Source organism: Heterocephalus glaber, unplaced genomic scaffold, assembly GCF_053883595.1.
Source record: "Heterocephalus glaber isolate CG9 unplaced genomic scaffold, H.glaber_assembly_v1.0 deba00000818, whole genome shotgun sequence".
Classification (NCBI taxonomy): Eukaryota; Metazoa; Chordata; class Mammalia; order Rodentia; family Bathyergidae; genus Heterocephalus; species Heterocephalus glaber.
The window spans coordinates 17,030,950-17,042,495 of NW_028258164.1; the positions used below are offsets into that span (position 1 = coordinate 17,030,950).

Consider the following 11,546-nt stretch of genomic DNA (forward strand, 5'->3'; position numbering starts at 1 on the left):
CCCAGTACTCAGGCTGACACAGGAGGATCACCATGAGTTGGAGGCCAGCCTGAGCTACATAGTGAGTTCAAAGCCAACCTGAACTACACAGCAAGATCCTGTCTCAAAAAAGAAAATTAATTAATTTATATCCTACCAAACAATTTTAGCCAGGTGCGGTGGTCCACTCCTATAGTCCCAGCTCTGGAGTCTGAGAGAAGTGTCACAAATTCTGGCCCAGACTAGTCAACTTAGTAAGACCCTATCTCAATGAAAACCAAAAACATCTGGGGATGTGGCTCAGTGCTAAGGCCCTAGGTTCAATTCCCAGTACTAAAATAAACAGATATGGACAATTTACAGGCTGAAATTGTGAACGCAGAAACTGGCCTTTCACTTGGTTCCATTAGAACTCTCTGCCCCTCGTGGCTTTATGGCAAGCAAAGTAGCCCCCTTGCTCTGGAGTACCAGTCTGTGCCAAATGCACTCAGCTTCCCTGCTTGCACTGCTAAGCCCAACCTCTTCTGGCCACCACTTAGACCACCACTCAGAGAACAATGTAGACTCTGGTCTTTTCCCCTACACCCCACCTAGATACCCCAGAATCCAGGACCTAGCTCTTCTCCCACCGGACTGCACGGCTGGACTTGGTCCACACCACCTAGCACAACCACATTTGCAAATCTGACCTTTCTTCCCATGGCCTCATTCATGCCCCATTTCTTGACTCATCTGTGGTGCCTTGAGATGCACAGCTTTGTTCCCTTCTGCTTGTGATCATGCAGAAATATAAACACATTGTCGAACCAGAGTGCCTCGGTGTGGATCCAGCCTGACATCCACCCAAGGTGGACAGGGCTCACGCCAACTGATGTGATGACTGGTGTGATGTTTCTATGAGTGCTCTGCAGGGCAAGAGCACACACAGGCCCAGAGGGGCCTCCACAGTGGAAGACTGCCTTCTTCCTAAAACCTAAGTCAGAATAGCAGCAGGATTCACAAAGTGCTCTGGCCCTGAACCACTAAAACTGTCTTATGCCTCCTATCCACATCACCCTCTGTGTGCACGGTGGTGCCTGATGTCAAGTGGATAATGATAAATATTTAAGGAGTGAATGGATGCATCTTGAATGAATTAGTATTTCAAAATTTGCTATAGCCAGGCATGGTGGCACACGCCTTAATCCCAGCACTCAGCAGGCTGAGGCAGGAGTACTGCCACAAGTTCAAGGCCAGCCTGGGCTACATAGTGAGTTTAAGACCAACCTAAACCACATAGTAAGAGCCTGTCTCAAAAAGTATTGCTAGAGATTTTCCACCTTCATTTTAAGGCATTATCAAAGATCACCATTATATACAAATATAAAATTTAAGTCTTCTAATGAAGTTCCTGTGCTACTGACTATCACATTTTACTTTACAGATGGAGACATAACTAGGTTAGATTGGGGACTAGCACTTTTCTTTCTTTTTTTCTTTCTTTCTCTCTCTCTTTCTCTCTCTCTCTCTTTCTTTCTTCTTTTCCTTTTTTTCCTGTGAAGGCTCAGACAGAAAATGCTTTAGGCATTTCTACAGCTTCTCCTGGGGCCTATCCGCTGTGCCCTGGCAGTAGTGTGCACACACAAACAAGGCTGGGTTCTAATAAAACTTTATGCATAAATGGGCAGGGGGCAGGCTTAGCCTGTGGGCATTGATTTGCTAACTCTGGGTTGAGGCTTCCAAGGTCACAAACTAGCAAGTAAAGGAAACAACGACTAACACCCAACAGACATTAACTGGTGCTACCAGCCAGGGGACCCCAGAATGGTGTTCTTTCCGGCTTCCCTGGGATGGCTCCCTGCACCCAGAAGGTCTGTCTGAATGCTTGACCATCAAGAAGACAAGGGAATTCAGGCTAATTAATTAGTCAGGACTTTGAAATCCGCAGAGAAAAGGGCCTCATATTAAGTGCAAACTGTCATCCTAAGTAATATATTTGTGGCACTTTCATTAAATTTTCTCTCAAATCTTGAAAAATATGCATCTCTGGTTGCCAAGATTTTCATCATTATATAATTATGCAGCCTCCCCAAATAATCATTTTTTAGTTTGTGATACTCAGTGGGGCACGATGCCAGCTGCTCAGACTTGATGGAGCTGTTTAATTTGAGACTTATTAGCAGGGCACAGGTGAAACTGAATAAAGTCTCAGTGAAATCCGCTCACAGTATACAAAATATAAATGCCTTTTGTTTAAGAAAGTTCATGGGGAAAAGAGGAAAGCACTAATCTAAGAGATGTTAAAATATTTCACTGTCTATCATGATAAATATGGAGATTTTAGGGACAAATATTAATTAAAACAACTTTTATCACACAAAGGCAGATATTTCAGTATGTGATTATCATATTTATGAACAACATATTCACTAAGAGAAAAGAGTCACAAAACTTGTGATGTGGCTCCTTAAAAGAATTAAATTAAAAATGTTCAATCTTTAAACATAAGCAAATGTTAGAGCTTTAAACTTAGAATACTTTTTCCTTTGTTTGTTTTGGTTTTTGGTTTCTTTGAGATAGGTAGGGTCTCACTATGTCTCTCAGCTGACCTTGAACTCACTAGCATGTAGCCCAGCCTAACCTTGAATCCCTCTACAAGTGCTGGGATTACAGGTGTATGTCACCATGCCTAGCTTGCAATACACTTAGGGACTGCAAGTTTAAAAGTTTAATCTATGAATTAGTCTTTATGAATGTTCTAATCTCAGTGAATTCTCAAGACATAGTTCAAAGCTATTAAAACCCCAAGGATATGAAAGTTCTTACATTATGCTCCATTTCATGAAGAGGACTTATCAGGAGTTCTCTCCTCAATGGCAAATCAGTTTATTTTCATCACTTAACAACTTATAACTCCTTAGAAAGACAAAGACTGGATGGATACATAGGATGAATCAAAAAGATTGATCAAGCTGGGCCCAGTGATGCATGCCTGTAATCTCAGCACTTGGGAGGCTGAAGCAGGAGAATCACTGTGAGTTTGAGGACAGTCTGGGCTACATAGTAAGCTCAAGGCCAGCCTGGACTACATAGTGAGAACTTGTCTCAAAAGAAAAAAAAACAAAAAGGAAAGAAAAATAACATGTATTATTTAGATCTTTTTGGAAGATTCTGAGCAGGGGAGAGTAATGTGATCTTGTTACCAGATTCTGGGGTACTGTAGGCTCTTTCTTTCGGAGGAATTTTTCTAGGTTTTTGTTGTCTTGGACAGAGAATGGACCAAATGGAGGGGGGGAGATAACAAAATTTTACATTCATTAAAGGTAGGAGCTGGGTGTGGTGGCCCACGTGTGTAATCCCAGAACTCAGAAGGCCAAGGCAGGAGGATCGCTATGAGTTTGAGGCCAGGTTGGGCTACATAGTGAGTTCAAGGCCAGTCTGAACTACATGGTGAGACCCTGCCTCAAAAAACAAGAAACAGAAAGCAAGGCTGGAGCTGCAAGCCTGGGAACAGGGTGGGAAACAGCCAGGCCCCCGAGAATGAGGACATTCAATTAGGCTTTAACCAGCATTTGCACCGGACTGGAGCCACTGCATAAAACACTCCACTGCTCCCACACTCTCACCCTTAGGTCCCTGGAGAGCGCACCTGATCACCAGACTTGGCCACAGATCTCTTAATCCCTATACCCCAGGGCTGGGACAGGCTTGGAGACTTCTAGTGTCTACACAGGTGGGCACTCCATTTCTTCCCCCCAAAACTGTCCACAGTGGAAGAAGGCTATCATCCCCAAATAACTGAGGTTTTCTCCCAGGGAGGTGAAATAGATTCCTGGAGAAATAACAGGAAAAAGTAGTGAATCTTCTATACCTTTCTCTCTGCTACTACAGACAGGCAAAACATAAACATGGAAGCTTCTGTCCTCTTTTACTTCAAAGCTGTCATCATGCGATTGTCCCCACTTAGGTTGCTGGTGGTGCTTAGGACCCACTACCTCAAATGACTGTGGAGCCCAAGTGAGGTCCCATCCCGCTTCTGTGACAGGGGTCTTTGTGAGCTGGTTATTTTGAGATGCAGCTTTGCAGCCAGAAGTGATCCTCCCTGGAAGAGATTTACACCCACAAAGCAGTGTCCATGGGCCAGGATATCTCCTGCTTGGAATGCATTCACCCTCATTAAGACTAGACAAGAAAAAGAACCTAGGTACCCAGGTGTGGTGGTGCACGCCTGTAATCCCAGCACTCTGGAGGCTGAAGCAGGAGGATCACAAGTTCAAACCCAATCTGGGCAATTTAATGATTTAAGTAAGACTCTGTCTCAAAATAAAAATTTTAAAAAGGGCTGGAAATGTAGCAGTGTGAAGGTCCTGGGTTCAATGCTTTGTCATGGGAAGATGGAAGGATCCCAAACGCTGCCTGTCCTGTAGGCACACTCACATGCCAAGAGAATAATTTTATAAGCAAATTTCTGTCCCTAGAACCATTCATTTCTCTAAAAATCAATTATTTATTTAATCCTGTACTTTTTTTTTTTTTTGGTATCAGGGATCGAACTCGGGACCTTGCACTTGCGAAGCAGGCAACAGAAGCACTGAGCTAAATCCCCAGCCCAACTCCTTTACTTTTTTATTGTGCATTTCTTCTCCCCCTGCCCCAGTTTATTTGTTTTTGAGACAGGATCTCATTACATAGTTCAGGCTGGCCTTGAACTCACTATGTAGCCCAAGTTGGCCTCGAACTCTCAGAGATCCTCCTGCCTCAGCCTCCAGAGTGCTGGGACTACAGGTGTGGGCCACCATGCCTGGCAAGTTTTTATTTTTCATTAGTACATGTTTAGTATATAATGATTACATTCCTCATGACCCCTTGAAATTGTCTATATTCCCCATTTTTCCTCCCCTATAGAAAAGGGTTGTTACACTTCTGAAATCTGTCAAGGTGGGAGTGGTTGGTTAATCACCTGCCTATAACTTTCCCCACTGCGGTGATTCCCTCCCTTGCATACTAACAACCTGTATTCCTTTTCTGCTCTTGAGTCTATCATCAGTTCTTCTCGGCGACCATACTTAATCAAACTGTTAGGCAGGTGGTAGACACCAGGGGACCTGAGAGATAAGGAGGGGCCAGCATCCAAGATACTGTGCTTTTAAAATGGGCATGGTGGCACATGCCTGTAATCCCAGCACCATGGAGGCCTGGCAGGAGGATCACTAGGAGTTCAAAGCCAGCTTGGGTTACATAATGAGTTCAAGGCCGACCTAAACTATATAGTGAGACCCTGTCTCAAAAAAAAAAACATTATCATCCTTTGTTAAGTCTCTGACTCAAAGTGATCCTACAGAGCATGGTGACAGGTTAAGGTGACACACCGTGCACATTCCATTAACCATCTGCGACTGAGATGAATAAACACTTCTTAGAAGAAGTACAAATAAACAATAAACACATGAAAAAATGCTCAACATCGCTGGCCATTAGAGAAATACAAACTAAAACAATGCTGAGATTCCACCTTACTCCAGAAAGAATGCCCATTATCAAGAAATCAGATAATAACAAATGCTAGTAAGGCTTCAGGGAAAAAAGAACCCTTGTAAATTGCCGGTGGGAATTTAAACTAGTACAACCACTGTGGAAATCCCATGTGCAGATTCCTTTCTCTTCAAGTGCAGAGATGTTTGGACCTACTGATGCCAACTTGCAGCCACAAGGTGGCAAGCCAGGCTGCAAAGAGGGTGCAGGCAGTGACACAGAGCCATTCCTGATGGTGTCACAAGCTGCAGCTTCAACCCTGCATGGAGTTCTTAGACTTCTGGCCACCTGCGATGGCGTTATTTTGGAGACACTGTTCACCAGTGGTTCTGTGACTTCCCACCAATTTCCTTCCTAAAATGGCTATCAAATAATACAGAAACCAGCAGAGGGCTTCCATAGGGAAATAGCATTCTGGTTTTAAATGATTATTGTTATAATATATTGCAGTGTGGTAAAATTGAACATTTTCAGTGGGAGTGCAATATCTGGCATTCTTTTTACCACATTCTTAGTATTTTTCTTTTTTAATTAAATTTTTTCTTTTTCTTTTTCTTTCTTTTTTTTTTTTTTTTGGTACCAGGGATCAAACTCTGGACCTTAAGCTTGCGAGACAGGAAAATTTTTGTTTTTCTTGATAAATGTTTGCGGTACATGTTTACATTCATCAAGGGAAGTTAATGCATAACTCATCTTAATCCTTTTTACTTTCCCCTTCCCTTCCCTCCCCCAATATTTTAAAATAAATGACTTAAGGATAATCATGAGTCTCCAGATTTGCTCAAGATAGTTATTGCTAGAAGAGGTCATTAATCTGAGAGGGGCAACTTTATATTGGAAAACACTGAACTTCTTTTATTTATTTATTTGTTTGTTTGTTTATTTTATTAAACTGTAATCTATGGCCAGCCATGGTGGTGCATGCCTGTAGTTCCAGCACTTAGAAGGCTGAGGTAGGAAGACTGCTGCAAGTTCTAGGCCAGCTTGGATGACATAGTGAATTCAAGGACAGCCTGAATTATATAGTGAGACCATGTCTCAAAAAACAACAAAAAAGTATAGTCTATAGTATACAATGCATACTATTTAAATACAGAGCATCATAAATAATAAAATCACAAATGGACACTTGTGTAACCAGCAAGAAATAGAACATTCCCCACTCTTTTCCAGTCTCCGCTCCCACAAAGGAGATGAGCTCTCCCAATGTCTCATACTGGAGGGAAAAGTGTGGTCATTCGATCAATAGCATGGACAGCCCATGGGAGCCAGGAAGCCCAACTTGCCTTTCAATCTGCATCTCCAAAGATCCCACGGTGATTTGCTTGCACTCTAAAGTTTGAGACACATGATGTGTAAGCAAACCACTGATCTTCTTCAATATGTGTAAGAATAAATCATGTGGGACAAGCAACTCACAGACTAAAAAATTTCAGAGACACATCAAGTGAGTTCACTAGGTGCACCTGCCTGAGTCCTGATGCCAGCAAGCCAACCATTAAAAGTAGTCAAGATATGAACAGAGGTTTGGTAGTATTGGGGAAATAGGGTTAAGCATTTTGGGGGCAATAATGCACGTGATTATGTTTTTAGGGTCCTTATTTTAGAGGTACAAGCTGAAATACTTAGTGGATGTAATACTGTCATGGGATTTGCTTCAGAATAATCCAGTGAGTGTGTTGGCTAGTGAGAAAAAGTGCACGGAGGTAGAGATATGGCAAAATTGGCTCTGAATTGATGTGTGGAAGTTGAATGATGGACATGTGAGGTTTTGATATGCTCATCACTTTAGTTTATGTGAAAGGGGTATATTTGGATAATAGAAAAGATAAACAAACAAATCAGAATTTCATTTTTAAGGGAGCCTTTTAAAGTTCTGTAGAGGCAGGGGACAGGGAGGGCAAGTTGGATTCTTTCTGCCAGCGTGTGGGTGTGGAATGTCCTCAAAGGCCATATGTTAGGGGCTTGGTCCCAGGAGCTGCTGGGAGGTGGTGGGTCCTTTATGAGGCTGGCCCGGTGTGGGTTCTGGGTAACTGGGGGCCCCATCGGGGCATGTAGGACCCCAGCTTCTTCCTTGTTCCCTCTGTGCTCTTGATTTGTGACATGAGCAGCTTTGCTCTGCCATGCGCATCTGATCATGGGCTGGAACCTGTCACACTGAGCCAAAATGAGACTTATGAGATGACTGTCTCAGACATTTGTTACAGTGGTGGAAGCTGCCACACCTGCTTTGAGTTGACAGTGGAAGAGAAAGAACTTGACCACAGAGACACACCTAACAAGACTTATATGAGAAAAAGGGAAAGGGAGATAATCAAAGTGTTTTTGACTACAGGATCCCAGATGGTGGCTAATCAGTCATGGCATCTGTAGGAATAAAATATATGCACAACCTAATAAAGTGTCACTTTAACAAAAAAGTTCTGTGGGTTTAGTGAACAGAAACTGGACTCAAGATGCCAGATTAGAACTTCAAAACCTTCATCCAGCTCCTAGACCTGGCCCTCTTGATTGAGGAGCAGGCCAGGTTCCTTCAGGACAATCCCTGCCACATGGCCACCCATGTGTACTATAAATTGACCTTCAAACCTCATTAGAGACGCCTTGCCAGGGTGCAAGGAAAACAGGGAGACCTTGGGTCCAGCTTCGACTTCAGCGGCAGCCCTGCTGGACAGCTCCCAACAGCCCGCAGGGCAACACCAGGCACACTAATGTCTCTCCACACTTTGCTTTCTTCCAAACTGAGGGGACCTGAGAAGTCTGCCCAGGGTGGAGATGGGGTGGACATCACTGGTGACAAACATCACCCACAGGGTTACAAGAGTCAGTGGAGGAATGTCTTAGCTTCTTGTCTTTCCGTGAGAAATTTTAAAGCACATCCGCTGTCCCATCTGCTCATGGAGGTTGCCAGTTCTAAAACATGCTTTTGATGGACTCTTCCTCCCTCCTGATCGCTCGCTCTGCTCCCCACTCCTGCTGTCCAAGATCATCTCCCAAATGAACTCCTCTGCCCAAGTGACTGGTCTCACATTTTGCTGGGGGGAGGGTGTCTCAATCAAGAAACAGTGTCTGCATCAGTGCAGAGCTCTGGGCATTGCATGCCACCGTGGTCCAGCAGTCAGCCTGAGGATGATGGAGGGCAGATGATAAAATCTCAGCCCATTGATCAGCGAGCACACAGACTCAAACAGTTCCTCCGTGCTTTGTTGAACAGAGACACTCATTTGCAAGTTGCAGAATGTCCACATTGGGGTGTGTGTGTGTGTGTGTGTGTGTGTGTGTGTGTGTGTGTGTGTGTGTGTGTGTTGGCAGGGACTAATATAGAAAGGGGAAGCCTGTGAATTCTCCCACTTATGGGCACATCTTGGGGATTTCAGAGATTCCAGTGTTAGGGACTTGGTTCCTATTCCACCACTATTTGAATCACCTGTTTGGTATAAAGGTGAATGAGTTGGTCTTGAATAATGAATGTGGATTCCAGCTACTGCAGCTGTGGTCTCACACATTGTATTTTTAGTGGAGTAAATTAGCACTGTAATCTGTAACCTGTGTGCAGTAACTGATCAGGTAATGCTGTTGTCTTGGTAAAGGAAACTGGAAGCAATCCACTTTGACTTGGTATGATCACCAACTCACCTTTGTGTTCTAGCTTCAGTGTTTTGTCAACTCTCCTGCTCTTTGTATTTCACTTTCAGGAAACTTAGTGTCCCAGAAAACCTCAGCTGGCCATTGATAGCAAACTGCATCTGTGGAGCAGAAACTACCTAACAGTACAGGTACCCTAGTAACTCTCTACCTGTCACATGATGAGGGCTGAAGGCCAACAGAGGTCTCTGGAAGGATGTCTATGGCTATGGAGTATATTAGGGTCTCCCCTATGATGTGAGGGGACACCACTTTGGAGAGAGTGGCTCTAGGATTTTTGTCCTATTGAATTTTGGACATTTGGGTAGCTTCTCTGACCCACTTGGTTACTGACAAGCCTGCAATTTTTTGTCTTGTTTTTTTGAGACAGGGACTCACTATGTAGTCCAGGCTGGCCTCAAACTCACAGTGATCCTCCTGACTCAGCCTCCTGAGTACTGGAATTACAAGTGTGGGCCAACACACCCAGCTAAGGCCATCAGTTTTAAGTGAAACACCAAGGAGTGAGCTCTTGGGCAAGCCAAGGCTGTAGTGCATGCAGCCTTGCTGGCTGTCGTGAGCAGGGTGGGTGGATGAGAGATGGCATCAGGGTGTGCATGTGCACAGCAGCCCCTGCTGCACTGAAAGTGGAGGTGGAGGGAATTTAGCGAGCTTTGATGGTGCTTTGCAGCCGTGGGTCCAATCATCCACAAGTGTGTCTGGGCACTCGCCTTCCTGCCATCACCAGCCCTTGAGGCAGTGGCAGTAGGTTCCTTTGGGCCGGACCACTGTGCTAGCATGTGCTGCCTGCACTGTCACAGAGGCTCCTTCCTCCTCGGAGCCTGGCCTCTCTCCAATGGCTGTAGGCCTCAGAGTTGAGAACCCAGTGAGAGAGTGTGGCTTCTTGGTGGGATGACTCTCTTAGCCTCCTGTGCCTCTGGCTTAGGTTTTTCTGTTTGGGTTGCAGATGTTAAATATTCTTGCTGGCTCCCTGTTTATTTTACCCCTGGGGGCTCTATGGTCTCCCCATCATGCCAGGCTTGTGCATCCCCAGTCACCCTCCTCAGTTCCAGTGGTAATTGTGAGCTTTGGCCTCTGCTGGCCAGGTGTATGCACCTGTGGCTCAGAGCTCTGTCCACAGGGAGCATGAGCCCTGCTCTGCCCTCTGCCTCTGTTACTGTCACTCCTGGCCTCCAGGGAGAGCTTTTCACCAGTTTATTCCTTTGTTTAAAAGCCTGGGGATTAAATTCAGGGTCTTTGCACTGAGCTATATCCCCAGCCCTTATTTAATTTTTTTAATTTTTGAGACAGGATCTCACTAAGTCACTAAATTGCCCAGGCTGAGCTTTAGCTTGTCCTCCTGCCTCAGCCTTCTAGAGTACTGGGATTACAGGTGTGTGCCACCATGCCCAACTCCAGCAGTTCCTCCTGGATGGCCTAGGTGAAGGGGGCATTCCCTGAGTCCCCCCAGGAGAGCCCCCTGCACTCTCTTTTGGCAGTGAGTTATCTTTTGGTGATGTAGAAAAGCCAGAATCTTGCTCAGATGTCAGAAGGCCACCTTTGATGGCACATCTGTTTAATTTTTTGTCATGATTTTCATTGCAAATACGTTTACGTTTCAATACATGATCTGTTCTGGAAAAATACTGTAAACAGTATTCACACTGGTAAGGTTTTTCTCCACTATAAGTTCTCTCATGCCTTTCCATATGATACTTTTGTATGAATCTCATACCACATTCATCACAGTGAGATGGTTTTTCACCGGTGTGAATCTTCTCATGCCTCTGTAGCAGGTACTTCTGTATGAAATGCATGTCACATTTACTACATTGAAATGGTTTTTCACCTGTATGAATGAAGACATGTCTCTGTAAGTGACAGTTCATTCTAAAGGCAGCATTGCAGTACTCACAAACATGAGATTTAGGGCTTTTCAAACCAAGTGATCCATCCTCATTTATTGTAAGGATTTTTTCAGGAGAATGCTGTTTCTGCTTCTTCTTTTTCTGTAAGTCTACTGGCTCTCTGTTTTGTTTTTTGTCTCTCATCAACTGCTCAGATACATCAGTAAAAATAATTTCCTGCTTTACACTTATAGGGACATTAAGTTGATACTGTAGTCCTTGAGGAGGCCTTTCATGTGTTTCCATCTGTTCTTCATCGATTTTCACCGTCTCCTCATGGACCATGAGTTCATCATGTGAAACCATGTCCTGCTGTCTCATTTCACTCTCTTGTAACACTTCATCCGCAGCGAGGACCTCCTGGTTAGGCGGACTTCAATCTGGAAGTACTGACTCCTGCAGTTCTCCAGAAACAGTAGACTGGCCAGACACTCCACCCATTACAACCACTGCCCTGGAAGACTGAATTTTGTCTATGCCGCCACATGTAAGAAACAATCCTTTCAGGGTTTTGGTAATGTTCAT

The 11,546-nt window shown here is 44.3% G+C and overlaps 1 pseudogene; it reads right to left on the bottom strand.

Moving 5' to 3' along the window:
* Nucleotides 1-7,883: 7,883 nt before the first annotated feature.
* On the bottom strand, nt 7,884-11,546 carry LOC110345022 (zinc finger protein 148 pseudogene; annotated as a pseudogene).